The sequence below is a fragment of the Malurus melanocephalus genome, unplaced genomic scaffold (assembly GCF_030028575.1).
Source record: "Malurus melanocephalus ecotype Western Australia unplaced genomic scaffold, MMel_1.1 scaffold_129, whole genome shotgun sequence".
NCBI classification, from domain to species: Eukaryota; Metazoa; Chordata; class Aves; order Passeriformes; family Maluridae; genus Malurus; species Malurus melanocephalus.
This window is the reverse complement of record NW_026623361.1, coordinates 1,634,094-1,648,957: the sequence shown is the minus strand read 5'-3', so window position 1 is coordinate 1,648,957 and position 14,864 is coordinate 1,634,094.

Here is a 14,864-nt window from a genome sequence, read left to right as displayed (position 1 = left end):
CTCCCACTGCAAAGAATATCTCCTTCCTGCATATCCTACCCAAAACATCATTAATCCAGGTGTACAATGAAGCTGTGAGGCTTCCCTGCTGGGAGAGCAGCCATCCTCAGCAGGGAAATGTCAAGTCACCTGCCTGGGTTCAGCTTCMAAGCAAAATGTGTGACAGGGTAACAGACAAAGGCAGAAAAATCTTATTAGCATTTCTGGTAGGAGATCATTTAAGGACACAAGTAGCTGTGCAGGCAGAGAGGGACATGTCTACTCTGCATGGAGAACTACATGGATGCTGGAGAGCTATAGTGCCGTGGCACCAAGCCCCAGCTCAGGTGCCATGAGCCCAGGAACTAGCATCGTGAGAATTAAGCAACACATTTTGCAAACTGGGGCTGGTTTGTAGCTAGTCAGCTTTCACTCATAGCAATCAGGCATCTGACAGTCTGTAAATATCTGTTTAAAACTTGTTACTTGTGCACTCAGAGATGAAGAGTCAGGGAAGTAAATAATCCTCCCCTCAGCTATGGACTGTGCCATTTCCAGTATAGACATTTTTCGATAGTTGAATTGTGTGCACATTACATGCAGACATGAAGATTTTTACTCAGCTGCAGTAAGCATACAATTTATTAGGTTCCCTCATTTCTAAATAAATTTTATTAATTTTTGCTGTGTTTCCTCCTGCCTTTAATTACCAAATYCTGAATCAGATAACTATAGCATCCTTCTCTTGGCTCCTTTTCAAAGTACACCCTTGAAGCTCATTTCCAAGACATTGATGGTGGGGAGAGCCTCAGCTTGAGGGTTTTTGACAATGTGCAGAATATGTTAGCAAGGTGTGAAGTGCAAAGAGAAGCCTACACCAATAAACAGTGGAGGATCAGTGATTAAACAGACATATCTGGCATGTTATTTGCCAGATCTGTGGTTTTGTTTTCTCAGTAAATCTAATTGCTTGATTTTTTGGARGACGAAACAATAAGGGTTTTTTCCTGTATATTCTTCCCAAATACTAAATATCCTATCTGTCTGTAACAAATACAGAATTTATGCAGAAATAAATAYATCTGAGAGATGTGTCTAAAGTAACTAGAGAGCAGAAGACTGATTTGCATTCATTAGCAGCGGCAACAGCAGCTAAGCACACAGTGGATAACCCTAAGCAACAAAACTTCCTGAGGCAAACCCTCTAACAGCAAGAGATTGTCCTAGATATATGATATATGACACATGATGTTTTAAAATAATAGGGTTTGTGTTCTACTACTTGTCTTCAGGTCTTTTCCTTTGTGATTCATGCTCTCTACATTAACTTTCTTTTCATCTACAGCTGTGAAGACACCTTGGTTAAGTAGTGACATGATGGTGTGAATCAATGTTTGATTGCTGCCAGGCTCAGAAAATCAAACAAGRTGTTCAGAGTTGGTGTGGGCTTTCTSTATTAACATCCATATTAAACAAAGAGAATGTGTATTTCTAAGTATTCATAAATTTCCTGGGAAGAAGGGCTGGTACATTATATTACTGCATGTATTGCTTTAACATTTAATAAGCCTGCTCTGCATAGTGTGTATAAAAAAAATTGAGAAAATATGTTCTTGGATTTGTCATGTATTGCCCTAAGTACAATAAATATAGCATCACTGCCATAAGGAAACAATGGATCTAAGTGCAAGGACCTATAAATACTGAAGAAGAATACAAGCAAAGAGGAAAGGAGAGAGAGGGGAGCAGTGAGGCAAGGGAGGGAAACWTGAGATCAAATCCTGCTTCTTCAGTTCCTATTCTCAAATTCATTTAATTTTAGAARTATCAATAATGGCAAATGGAGAAGTCAATCTCTATTGGTGTTTCTCAGAGACCATTTCTAGAGGTGCCACTTAGGTACTTAGGTACTGCAGAAATTGGGAAGTTGCTCCTGTTTTCAGAGCCTGACTGCCAATTTGTGTAAGAGTTTAGGACAACTCTACATCCAGTTGTCAGAAATTCATTCTCTATGCCAAATTGTATTTRTGGCATATAAAGGCTGAAGAGCAATCAGACTCAGCCCTCTTGCTGTGAGACTCTACAAGGGAGAAAGAAGTAAATAATTCAGTTTATCATCATAAAGTCTCCCCTTTTGATTTACTGCCTGAACAGAGTACATAAGAGATAATGGAGAGAATTTCCTAGGTAATTAGGTAAAGCCCAATCAAATGTTCATGTGTTTGGTCAAGAGCACAGCATTTCAAAAGGGCCACGTGCTCTTAGGTTTTGATTAACTGCATTAACAAGGAACATTACACAATATGGAATTTACTTAACTGAGTTCAGATCCTCCCCTCCTGAAGTCTAGGAAAGAAATTCCAATGACACCAGAGGACACAGAGCAGGTTTGAAATGCTCTGTGCATAAAGCTCATTAAGAAGGGCACCAAGTGATRTTTTGTCATTTACTTCAAGCTCAGTTAGATCAACAACAGCAAAAATAAATGAGCTGAGAAAAAAAATTCTATAACATACGAAAACATTGCTCTATGTTGGAATCAGGAAATATTCAAAAGCAAAACTTTTATTTAACAATGTTCAATTTTCTATTGCTATTTTAATCCATAGCAAGGCTTTAATTTAATTTCTTTTGTCTTTTTATTGTGTCTTTTTTGTTTTAAAACCATAAGGTGATGTTTTGTGCATGCTATTTTGCTTTGTGTGTACTTTAAWCCTCTGACATCTTTCTGTCTTCAAGACCCATTTCACACTGTAGATGGCACTAATTCATTGTGCAACACCAAGCAGGCTCAGTTACCTACAGCTGGTTGGGTGTACAACGACATAGCTCTGGTTTTATTCTCCTAAAGGATAAGATTTTTATCCACTTAACTAAGTAGCATAAAAAACAATTTAAAACTAGCTTGAAACCTGGGACAAAATACTTTCTCTGCTATGCTTTGGGCTGATGCATGCAGTATGCAATATTTTTGTTCTGTAAGCTCAAACAATAGTCAATGGTGTAAAARCTGGAATACAGGGATTACTTAATATGACTAACCTAAGATTCCTCCCACAATTCTGGCACAGCTTAATGCCAGCAAAGTCCCAGCTGAAAGTCTGAGCCTCTGAAGGGTACAGGGCTGTAGGACTGGCAGCTCTTGGATGTGCTGGGGGGTGACAGACAGTCTGACCCATCAGACCCTGAAARGGTTGCCTGGGAAGTGCCAAGACAATAAGGAGGATGCTGCTTTCTGTTTCAGGTCACACTCAATAGAAAGCAACTGCTTTGAGAAAAACTGAGCATTTTYCAAGTTCTTCCAAASATACTTCTGTATSTGGTAAAGAGCAAAACTGGCTGCTGCGTTTATTTGCAATCAGAAAAATAATCAATATATTGCTAACACTGATAGAAGCAATGAAAGCTATTTGACTTTCCTAAAGGGCCTTTGTGACAATTTGAAGATTTATCCTACATCCACTAGTCAGTGATAGTGTTTCTATGAGTTTTAGTGGACAATATCATCTTTTTGCCCTTTTCCTTGAGACACCAAAATTTCAGTACTTTACTGTGAACAGTATTTGGCTTTTCCCTTTTGTTTAAATGTAGACGAGGTTTTTTTTCCTGTTTGTTTTAGTTTGGGGTTTTTTTGGTAGAGAGCAATCAGAGAGCTAAGTACTATTTATATTTTCCCCTTGGAATCTGACGAATAAGCAAATCGTAGTYGGGAGTCCCAGCTGGTATAAGCTGGCACTGTGCAACTGAGAACAATGGCACTGGGCCAGCCCAGAGGGAGAAGAAGACAACCCATGGTATGATTATTCAACASACTGGATTTTGGACAAGACTATAAAAAATTAATCCGAATAGCTGATTGTCATCAGCTGGAGGCTTGCAAAAGCAAGCAAGTCAGTACCTCCATTCATCCAATTTGCATAAACATACTGTGCCTACTCTTAAAATTACCAGAGATATTGTATCTTTTATCATCAGGTTTCAAGAGCATATAACCCTTTGGCATTTTCTTCTGTTGTGGGTAGGCATCACGAAGTAATTGCCATGTTCAGCTCTGGAGGATACTGTAATCCTGGGTCCAGTCCAGAGCCTGGGCATTTGTTTCAGTGGTTTTTGACATTTTTGTCTTCTGCCTGCAACACTCATTTTACCTCCAAAATTTTGCTCGCAGGGAACTACAGACTGAAAGTGAATACTGCCTGTAGGGACCTAAGGACACATCTCTGGTGTGCACCAAAGAAATGCCCAACATTGCTAAATATATGTACTACTCTTGGAATTAGGTTAATATCCTCAAACAGTGATGTAACAGCTTGGCTCCCTTAGTTCCTTTGCTCTAAGAAAGCAAGTGCTCACYGTGCCTAATCCCGGGGGTAATTCAGCAGGGTATGGGCTGCCAGTAGATGTTATGCCACAAGGCTGGAGACTATCCATGTAACAACACACAAACTATTGTAGGAGCTATGCTAGAGTCTCAACAGGTCAAATAAAACAACTCTTTCGAAAGTGAAGTAGGAGGAGAATCAGACAGCAAGGGGGAAAAATATCAGGATCTGACATGAACTCATTTTTTTTCTTCCAGTATCATAGAAGGAATTGGTGGACTTACAGGCCCAAAAAAGCCTCAGAAGCCTATCTTTAGCCTAAAACACCACTTTCACAGACAGATTATGCTTTGGCATCCCCAGGCAGCTGCAAAGGTCTACAAAAGCAGAACTGGCCTTACCAAGCTGATACTGTCTGGCACATTAGGCCTTTATTTTGAAAGGGCAGAGATTGAGTCAAAAATAAATGAACAGGTGGTGGAAAAAACAATGAGTAATGAGGTGAACACCATATGCAGCACAGCAAACAGTAGCAGCATTCATTGCTTGTAAGATTCATAGAAGAAATTAATTTTTATGAGGGATTTGAAAAAACCTTTCACACAGATCTCCTCCCCTGTACATGGGATGGCTTGAGGCAGAGGATGAAAGTGCTTGGAGAAAGCAAAGATCCATGTTCAGTGAATGTTAACTTGAAAGGTAAAAAGGGAGGCAGAGTCAAAATCTCAAAACATAAGCAGAACCAGACTTTCAGCACATTATGAATTTAAATCACTGTGGTGTGCTATCAACTGCAGTTTACTGCATTCAGGGCTCACTTTATCTGTTAGAATCTGCACCTACGCTCTGCATCCAAAGACCTTTGAATCATCAGTCAACACAGAACTACATCTAACACGGCTTAAACCTATTTCTAGTTAAAAGGGACTTCCAAAGTGATCATTCAGGTAATTGCTGTAACTTCTTCTGTTAGATCAAATGATATTCATGGGATATTTGAGTACTACCCATTCCGTTTATGCCATGGGTTGGTACAGCAAATTCTAATCTTTGATTGTGGTGCCCTARGGATACAATCCCTCATCACCAGCAGCTATCCCATGAATAGGATCCCACTATGTTCATACAGGACATCCTCAACTTACCTCTGTGTTTAAAAGATGCAGCAGAATCTTGRTGTCAATACTCGTGTGATTTTCCACCCACTTTTCCTCATTTCTCTCTCCTAACAGGATACTTCTAACACTGTTAATGTCATTTCAGATCTCATAGTAGGAGTCATAGGTTACTTCTTAACTAAAACTTTCAATAACATTTCATTTATCTCTGAAATGCTTTGTGGCTTGGTATGGAATTGCAAATCCCCCTGGCACCATCAGCACTACTACTGCCAGGAAGCAAAACAGGTGTTCCCACCTGTGGAACAGCTGACATTGCTCTCTTATGCCTCTCTCAGTCTGAAAAGGCAAAATATCCTCAGTCAATGCTTCACAGCATCTTTCATTCCAGGACTGGGTCTTCATGCATAGTGTAAAAATACCTCAGGACAGGAGCTTCTAATTAACTTACTTTGCTTCTCAAACCCTTTGTTAAGGTCAGGAAAAAGAAAAGCTGGCAAGCTGAAGTAGTATATAGAAGCATCACATCAGTAGCTGGGGGTGAATAAGACATGCTTTCAAGAAGGCATCTCCTTTTGAAATCAAGGATCCTGGGTCCAGGCAGCAAACAATTATTTAGTACTGAAGATGAAAGAAGGAAAGCTGCATTCTCCAAAAGACACACAACTTCCATGGGGGAGACAAAAGGTGGCATCGACCTTTCCTGAACTGGGCAGACCCCCACAGTACTCTGTACTGCTATTCCAAGAACGGTGTATTCTAACTCCTGGAAYGAGATGAGGAAGCCCCACCAGTTTAGTGATTATTTCCTTCATCCACGTAAGTGCCAAGGATACTATTAGAAGAGAGASAGAAGGGACAGGTAGTAACTGCAAGGTGCAAAGAGTGAAGGTGAGGCAGTAGGGGAATCACCTCGTTCTCTTTTTTCTTCTTCCATTTGTGAATTAAGGGCAAAACAGTGAAAAAGACATCTTGAAAATGAGCATTTGTCTGCATGAATGGTAGCAGCAGAAGGACTTGGGCTGCCTGGAACACTGCTCTACGAATTACTGGATCAGTTCAGTCCACCCTGTCAAGAAGTGGGGATCTATATCTTCCTATTGTTAAGGGTCATAAGAAGACCGTGAAGGACCGTGAGTTAATTTTCTGAACATCTCAGAAATTTGTTCATTAAAGCAAGAAACACAGGAAATAAACAARAAATGCTGGGAATCTTAAATACAATAAACAAATTACTACTGAATTTGTACAACTTGTATTTGTAGAATAATGCATGTTACCATAATATTAACATTTGTATAATGACAGAAAAGGAAACTGACAAGTGTGGTGTCACAGAAATACTGAACAGGGCAGATGATGCAGACAATGCTTTTTGAGACCAGCTACCAGAATCAGYCAAAGGTACAGATTTGTAAACCATGGAGATCTGGCATCTGCACATTTATTAAGGGAGGGMGGGAAGAGACAGAACAGACTGTCCAGAAAATTCTTAGAAGCTGTTTAGTAATGTGKTTTTTTCAGAATATAGATAGAAGAGAGCTCACTTTCCATTTGATTGCAAGCAGTAGAGAGAAACTTGTTGAGAAAGTAGAGAAAAGGTAGCTGAGACTATGAAGCAAGTGCTCCTCATTTTTGTGAAAGGAATGAGGAAGAATAGCAAAATAAAGACCATAAAGCCCTGCTTTCTATGAAAATCAGTGAACTCATAGATCCTAATAAAAATATGACCAAGRGGAAAAGAAGTGTCAGAGAATGTCTTTCCTTAGAAAAACACGAATGGCACAGTTGCAGGGTAATGCAAACTGGAGAAAGAACAGGAGATGTAGCCTGTGTAATGAAGCCAACTTGTCTCAGTCACAAGCAAYTCAACATGAACAAGGAAAAATTTAGAAAAATTACAAAGAACAGAATATTCTGCACTCAGGATAACAAATAGCACAAAACACAAGAAGGTAAAATATTGGCAGATACACATAAAAGCATCATCTGTGAAGTATTTTAAGGAGTCCCCTACAGCACATGCTACTTGTATAACCTGTACTGCAATCTGGCATCTAGTTTGGGACTTATACTTCAACGAAGTTGTGAGAAGACAACAAAGAAGTGTAAGAAGAACAACCAGGAACAACATATCCAAAGGGAAAAGCTGAAGAAATTTGAATTATTTAGTCTAAGTACAAAAGCACAGGAGAAGGTGTCTTACAGACTTCTGCAATAAAAGTAATTGAAAAGACCAAGAGAATAACCTGTTTCCCATGTCTGCTGTTCACAGAACAAAAAGCAGTAAACTTCAGTTGCAGTAAGGAGTATTTCTATTTGAYGCTAGGGAAATTTTACTGATTGAGAGCAATTCATTACTGTGCTCAACTCTCATTAGGGAGCTTAGAKCTCTATCATGTGGACTCCTTCTTTCAAGGTTACCTCCCGCTCTGACTACTGGCTACTCCGCCTGTTGCTCTTGGCACACCGAAAACTTCCAGCATCTGAAGATGTTGTTAGCATTTCYCTTCCACTGACAATGATTGCTTCAGTTTGTTTTAGAAATCAGACTCACTCAGTCTGGTCCAGACACTTTTCAGCTTGATAGCAGGTTCATCATCCAGGTTTCTTTGTTGAGACAATGGAACAAGGAGCAGTAATAACACTACAAGATTTGTCCACTGTTGATCAAGAAACTTCTTGGGAGGATTTGAGTACAAAGAACCAAGGAAGTGGTCACAGCCCCAAGACTGACAGGTTTCAAGAAGGATTTGGACAACATTCTCAGGCACATGGTGTGATTCTCATGGATGTTCTGTATAGGCYCAGGAGCTGGACTTTCAATGATTGGTGTGGAAAAAAATTCTTCAGAGAGGGGGTTGCTAAGCATTGGAATGGGCTGCCCACAGAGGTGATGGAGTCACCGTCCCTGAAGGTGTTCAAGAAATGACTGGATGTGTCASTCAATGCTATGGTCTAGTCGACAGAGCAGTGATCAGTCAAAGGTCAGACTCCATCATCTTAAATGTTTTTTCCAAACGAAATGATTCTCTGTGTGATTCTGTGTGTGAATTTCTTCACTGAAATGGTCATCCAACATTGAARCAGGCTGTCCAGGGCAGGCACCCTCCCTGGAGGGATTTAAAAGATGTCTAGATGTGGTACTTAGGAACACGATTTATTGTGAACTAGGCAGTGCTGGGTTAAAAGTTGGACTCAATGATCTTAAAGTTCTTTTCCAACCTAATTGATTCTATGATTCTATGAACAGGCTTTATATGCACGTCATCAGATTCATCTACTAACATCTTTCTAGCCTGAACTTCCCAATCAGTTAGTTATTTGATCCATRCATTAAATTCCATTCAGTGCTTTGAATTCAGATGATGCTGCATAATCAAAAGCTGTATCTAGGTCCCAGTGCACAACTATTTTTAACATGAGTAATTGCATCCAGATCTGACTGGGTCATAGCAGGGTCTAAAGAGATAGATTATTTATAGGATGAACCTGTTCTGAGTAAAAATCAGGGATGCACATTTTAAAAAATGTTGTCCATATGTTGATCTTTGGTCAGCATGCTGCAGAACTTGGAAGGCACAGATGGCATGAGRCAGGAAATTTTAGGAAGAAAAATTACTGTCTCCTAGCTAAGTGCTTCCCTGGGAATCCAATCCTGCCTCTGCCAAAGAATAACAGTGCAATAATCAGTTATTACTTAAACTTTTCATAAGTCATGGCTAGCTGTTTGCTCTTCATATTCTGAGTGTCTGACTTGAAATCCARGTGCCAAGTTTGCAAGAGGGCAGACTCACAGCTGCAAATGAATGGAATGGGACACGTGCCCTGAGCATGGCAGGTGCTACAGAGCTGYCCAGYGCCCGTAAGGGCCTGGGTACCCAGYGGAGCCCCCAAACCAAGCAGATTCTCCATCTGAATAATTCTGTGCCTCACATAGTAATCTACAGGGTGTATATAGCAACTGTTTTTTGAAAATTCATTAGTGTTTGTGAAGCACTCAGATGCCACAGAAAGGGCGTTGGGAAGTTAGCAAATCTGCATCTAGGTTGAAGTGTGCAGCAAAGTAGGCATAGTGTCACAGTGAACTGTGAGGAGAGAGCAGTGTAACTGCTCATTCCACAGACATTTTACATTGTGCACACTGCACACAGAAATGGGGRGAAAAAGCAGCACTTGATAAGTACTGCATGGTAGGAAAAGACCAGCAGTGCAGGTTTACAAAGTCAAGGGAAGCAATTTCCATCATCATCAGCAGTTTGGTTTTGGCATCTTTCTCTGCACTGACAAATTACAAAGAGCATTTACCAAGGAATGCAGCCATGAGTGATTATACCCTCACCAAGACCATTCCTGACACTGTAGCATCTGTAACAACAAGCACCCTCCTTACATACACATGACAACCTCCTTTAAAGGACCCAACTAAAGGCTAATTCAAATGAAATTTGGCTTACAATGAGGTAACATTCCTCTTAGGATATGCCTTGGTAATCAAAGTGAGAGATATTCCATGTGCACATGCACAAGTTAGCTGCATAAATGTCACACGGGCAAGCCAATTGATTTTGTGTGCTTAAATTTGAGACCTTGATTGTACTTTCCAATGTAGGTTTGCCTGAATGTAATGACCATGGGCTGCCCAGCACTGTCAGCCCACAGACTTCACAGGCCATTAATTCTATAGGGTTTAACCTCCTGGCATAAATGACCACCAATCTTATCTTCATTTCTTCATGTGCTGGGTTGCTCCACAGACAGACRCTTATCTCCAGGCCTCCCCATTTAAGATGGAGTCTATCTGGTGCCTCTTCTTTTCCTTGTGCATCTTCAAAGGCCCTGACATATTTTCTTCCACATGCTTGGGCCAGGGCCTGTTTAACATCTTCACAGTAAAAGTTTGYACATTTTTCCTGCTGTATAAAACTATCTCACCTCATTCAATTCACCAGGCTCCCCAGAAGAGCACAGTGGCTCTATGCCATTCAGCTTTCCACTGCACAGGCTAAGAGGGAATTCTCTTCATCACAGAACTGGCAGAGATCTCACAGCAGATCCCAATTACAAGCCAGTCCCCATCACAGATGACCCTGGGCAGCCTCTTTCTCTCCTGCTAGCAGCAAACAAAATCCTTTACCCTCACCTCCCTTCCTCAGCTCTCTTGCCAGAACATAGGGCTCTCTTTGTCACTGTGTGAAGATCTGATGATTGAAGGAATGAGCAAAACCAGGGCAGAATGAGGTAAGAGGCAATTCTGTCACTGCTGTGCAACCACAGAACCTATTTCACACAAGGAGGCATATGTCTTGCTCTGCCATCACTGATTACAGAAAGTAAATTATTGCAGCTTGCATATCAACTTCAGTCTGTTCTTTGAGGGTCTCTTTGTTGATGTATAATGAGCAATGTGTATATGAGTATGACAAAAAACCTTMTTCTACAAATTTAAAGCAGGTTTACACAGCAAGAAGAACTCAGATAGTAAGGAAGACAACAGACACATAATAACACTAAAGAGCTGGTTATAGTCCAGTTCTATATATTTGCATTATCTCATCAATACCACTGATAAAAATGAAGCCATTTTATCAGTCTTCAATCTATTTTTCAGCCCTTGAGCATTCAGTTATTGTGAGCAGTTACCAATAAGCAGATAATAAGTTAAATATTCTGAGCTTTTCTTTAGCCATGATATACTGTCTTGAGAGCTGTAAAATTGAACTGAAATACACACACTACGAAAAAAAATCAGGATAAATTGGACATTGAGGACTTTATCCTTAATGGTRAAAAGTCATGCTTCAAATGGTCATGAATAAACCATGTTGTTTACAGCAAATCAGRACCATATTCTTTAACTAATGCAGTTGATGTTATTTCTGTAGTAGGCATGGTACCTACAGTAGGCATGGTACCTATTCTGCAACATGTGGTGTGATCCAGCTCTCACTGAAAATTAAACACATTTGGTTTTCTCACTAATTTGCAGGAGGTACCTTGCACAATCATATCTTCAAGTTAACGGGTACATTGTGCTTGGCATGCTATCCAGCACACAGGGATGCCAGGTTTGATTAGGGCCTCCACACAACACACCAAGAAATATGTTATTAATAATAACAAACAGTACACATTTGGAATGAAAATCAAATGAAACATCTGAAAGTCTAAGAAATGAATCATGGACAAAAAATGAAGCAACGGAAGTGAACTGGTTGGGTTTTTTTTTCCAGGCGTGTTTTCTCTTCAATAAACTCTAATAAATATCCAAAGAGCATTTCAAACCTTGATCTTCCTAATGCAAATGAAGGGTAAGTGAACTACAATGGGCATTGGRGTTGATTTTTTTTTTAATAAGTTGTGGCACATAATCAATTTTTCCTATTAACATTTTTGAATTTGTTGATAAAATGCAATKTATATGTATAGTGATTATCATCAGTAAGTACTTTATAGAAGTCCYTACAAAAAATGAATAAAGCATTGAATCAGTCTGTATGAGCAGAAGTACTGAGAACAGTTGTGTGGCTCAGACAGTGCCTCATTCTGCTCTTTGTTCTAAAGAGGAGATGATACTTTACAATATTTAAGGCATATATAAGCATTTGCTCATTGGGACATCATGAGATTATTTTAAATTGATCAAACCAAACCTATCTCAATCCTGATAAAAATGGAAGATCAAATTATTTCTGAGAACATGGGGTGAGGATTATAATTAAATGATCAGGGAAGTGATTTGAGTGCACATGCTYTGGGGGTGTTTGTCAGACAGTGTTAATCTCCGATCCCCTCATCTCAGAAAACACATTACCTGCATGTAAATGCAATTAGCTTCCATTTCTCACTCCTCCACAGCAACGTTTGTAACTCAGTGTTTTATAATCTGTCTTCTGCACCAAGATCCCAGGTGGCAGGAGGAGTTGCTTACTTCGGTGTGCTTCCCAGCTGTCTAGTCCATGAGACCACAAAATCCTCAAAGACAATGACAGTGTGCTGCAGTCAAGGGGTGACCTCTATGCTTTAAAAAGTCTAAAGTAAAAGAAAGCGCACAGTAGCCATCCTCACTTCCAACCCTCCAGATGTCTTCCCTAAGTTGTTACCAAACACACTGTTTGTCTCTGAGTCATAAGARAAAAGGTTTATTTTAGCTGCTAAAAGGATGACTATTGCAGAGCAAGATCTTGGTATTTCAATCTAACCATCCATTTTGACTACATTCCAGTTAATGGTATTACAATACTAAAAAAGAGCACTAATAAACCAAACAYTCAGCCTGCAAGACTTCTTTTCCTTTCTCATTTTCATTACCCATAAAAATTTGAGCCAGGTTTGCTGGAGAATTGGCTTTTTTGGACTTTTTCATCTACCTACAGAACTCTTGAAATTCTTAACTGGTTCTTGTGAAGTGGTGTATTATTTCCCTTCAGTCTAAGAGCTCTGTGACCTGAACCTTACTTATTTAACTTAAACTCATTCTTACTTTTATGCTGCTCTCAGCAAGCCACTGCTATAATTGTAACAATGATATTATAAATCATGAATGACATAGAGAGGCTGGGGTTGTCTCACACTGTTCAGATTTAAGAACCTCGCCTGCAAAAATTTCTCCTAAAAAATACATTTAAATAAACAGTTTCTTTTAAAACTACTGCAGTTTAATTTTCTAGTTTCTGTCTGTTAGTTGCTCGACTTTGGTGCCTCAGACAAATGAAGTCTTTCTTGTAGTTACAGAGTCCATAAGGACCCAAATGAGAAATGGATCAATGAGTTAGAAATATTATATCACAGAGGTCATAGGCCTAAATCCTTGTATGTCCAGGTAGGCAGTATGAGCATATATAACACAATTAGACAGAAAAACAGGATAAAATTATACTAAGGTGAACACTGTGTATGTATTCCATATCAGGTTCCTAATAGCAGGAGATGGAAAGCAGGCTAGGGCAGGTGCAAGCAAAGAGACAGAAATAGAAGGTGGGAAGGGTCTAGTAGGCAAAGTAGCTCAAAGAGGCTGAGCTCTGCTCTGCCTGCCAGTCAGTTTTATGAGCTCTCCTGACAACAASAAGAGCTTGCAAAAATATCCCATTTACAAGATATAGCCCCTCTTGAACAGATACAAGCATAACCGTGATAGCATGAACTTCATCGATTAAATTACAATGATAAAAATTCCCTCATCACTGGTACTGCACAGATATGGAAGTCAAAGGTTGTGATTCTCTTGCAACTACAATATCAGAGAACATATAAATAACTAAGATGGTTAAACCCCYAAGGAGTAAGACAGTAATACTGTCTGTAAGCCCAACTGTGCTTCTCCTCTGTTTTTAGGCTGAAGCTAGTAAGATAACAGTCTACAGCATGGGCAAATATATTAGAGGTTGTTTATACCCTAGCTTCTTGGTAAGCTGCTCAGCACTATGGGATACTATGCCAARTGGTAGTTAGGGAGGTCTGCTGCATTCAGGCAAGTTAATTACAGAGATGGAGGACAGCAGGATGCCAAGTGGGAGGAAGGCTTCCCTGCAGAAATGGACTGTCAGCAGAATCAGGAGGGAATGTAATCAGTCATAGCTTGCTTTTACCAACCAGGAATGATCATAGATGTGGCTTTCAGCTTGCTGGATATTTTCTGGCATGTGATTTAATCAGATTTTTGGCCTCTGCATGAAACTTTTCTCAGACCTTCTCATATATAGACACATGGTGCTTCATTCTTTTAGAGGGCACAAGCAGTTCAGTTCACKTTAGTGGTTTTATTGTTCTAATAACATGCTGACATGTATTTTTGGTCACTTTTACTGATTTAGGAAACAGTGATCTTACAAACATGATGGCAGATAGGAGCTGATCCTGACTGTATCAACACGCACCTTTGTTAGAAGAAAACGTAGCCAGTACCGGGAACAGTGCGAACAGTTAGAAACACTTCTACTACYGGCACTTACTTTCACCTAGACGAGTGAAATACTAATTTCTTATGCAGAGAGAGGTTATCAGAAGTGGAAACGGTGGTGGGAGTTTATTTCCAGGTGAGCAATACTTATTACTACTATGAATAAAACTGGAATCTGTGGCTTGCCTGTAACAAACTCACAGCAGTTCGCCAAATGCAAGGAGACAGACATAGGCTTAATATAAGCAGCTTACGTTAGTCTCAAGGACAAAGAACATGTGCTGACACACCAYTTACAGTGCAGACACCTCTGCATCTGGGCAGGGCATCTGGGCACGGCAACAAGCTTGGGAGATGTGTCACACAGAGCAGGCAGTGCACGCGGCTTGGGAACGAGGGAACGAGGGTCGCGGCAGGGGCACACATTCCGGGCTCGGCTTTTGCCTACGACCCTGGACCAGCTGTGCGGGCAAAAGCACCGAGATCCCCAACCCACCGGGCCGCCCCGCCACCGCCCGCCCCGAGCCCGAACCCCTCAGGCACAGC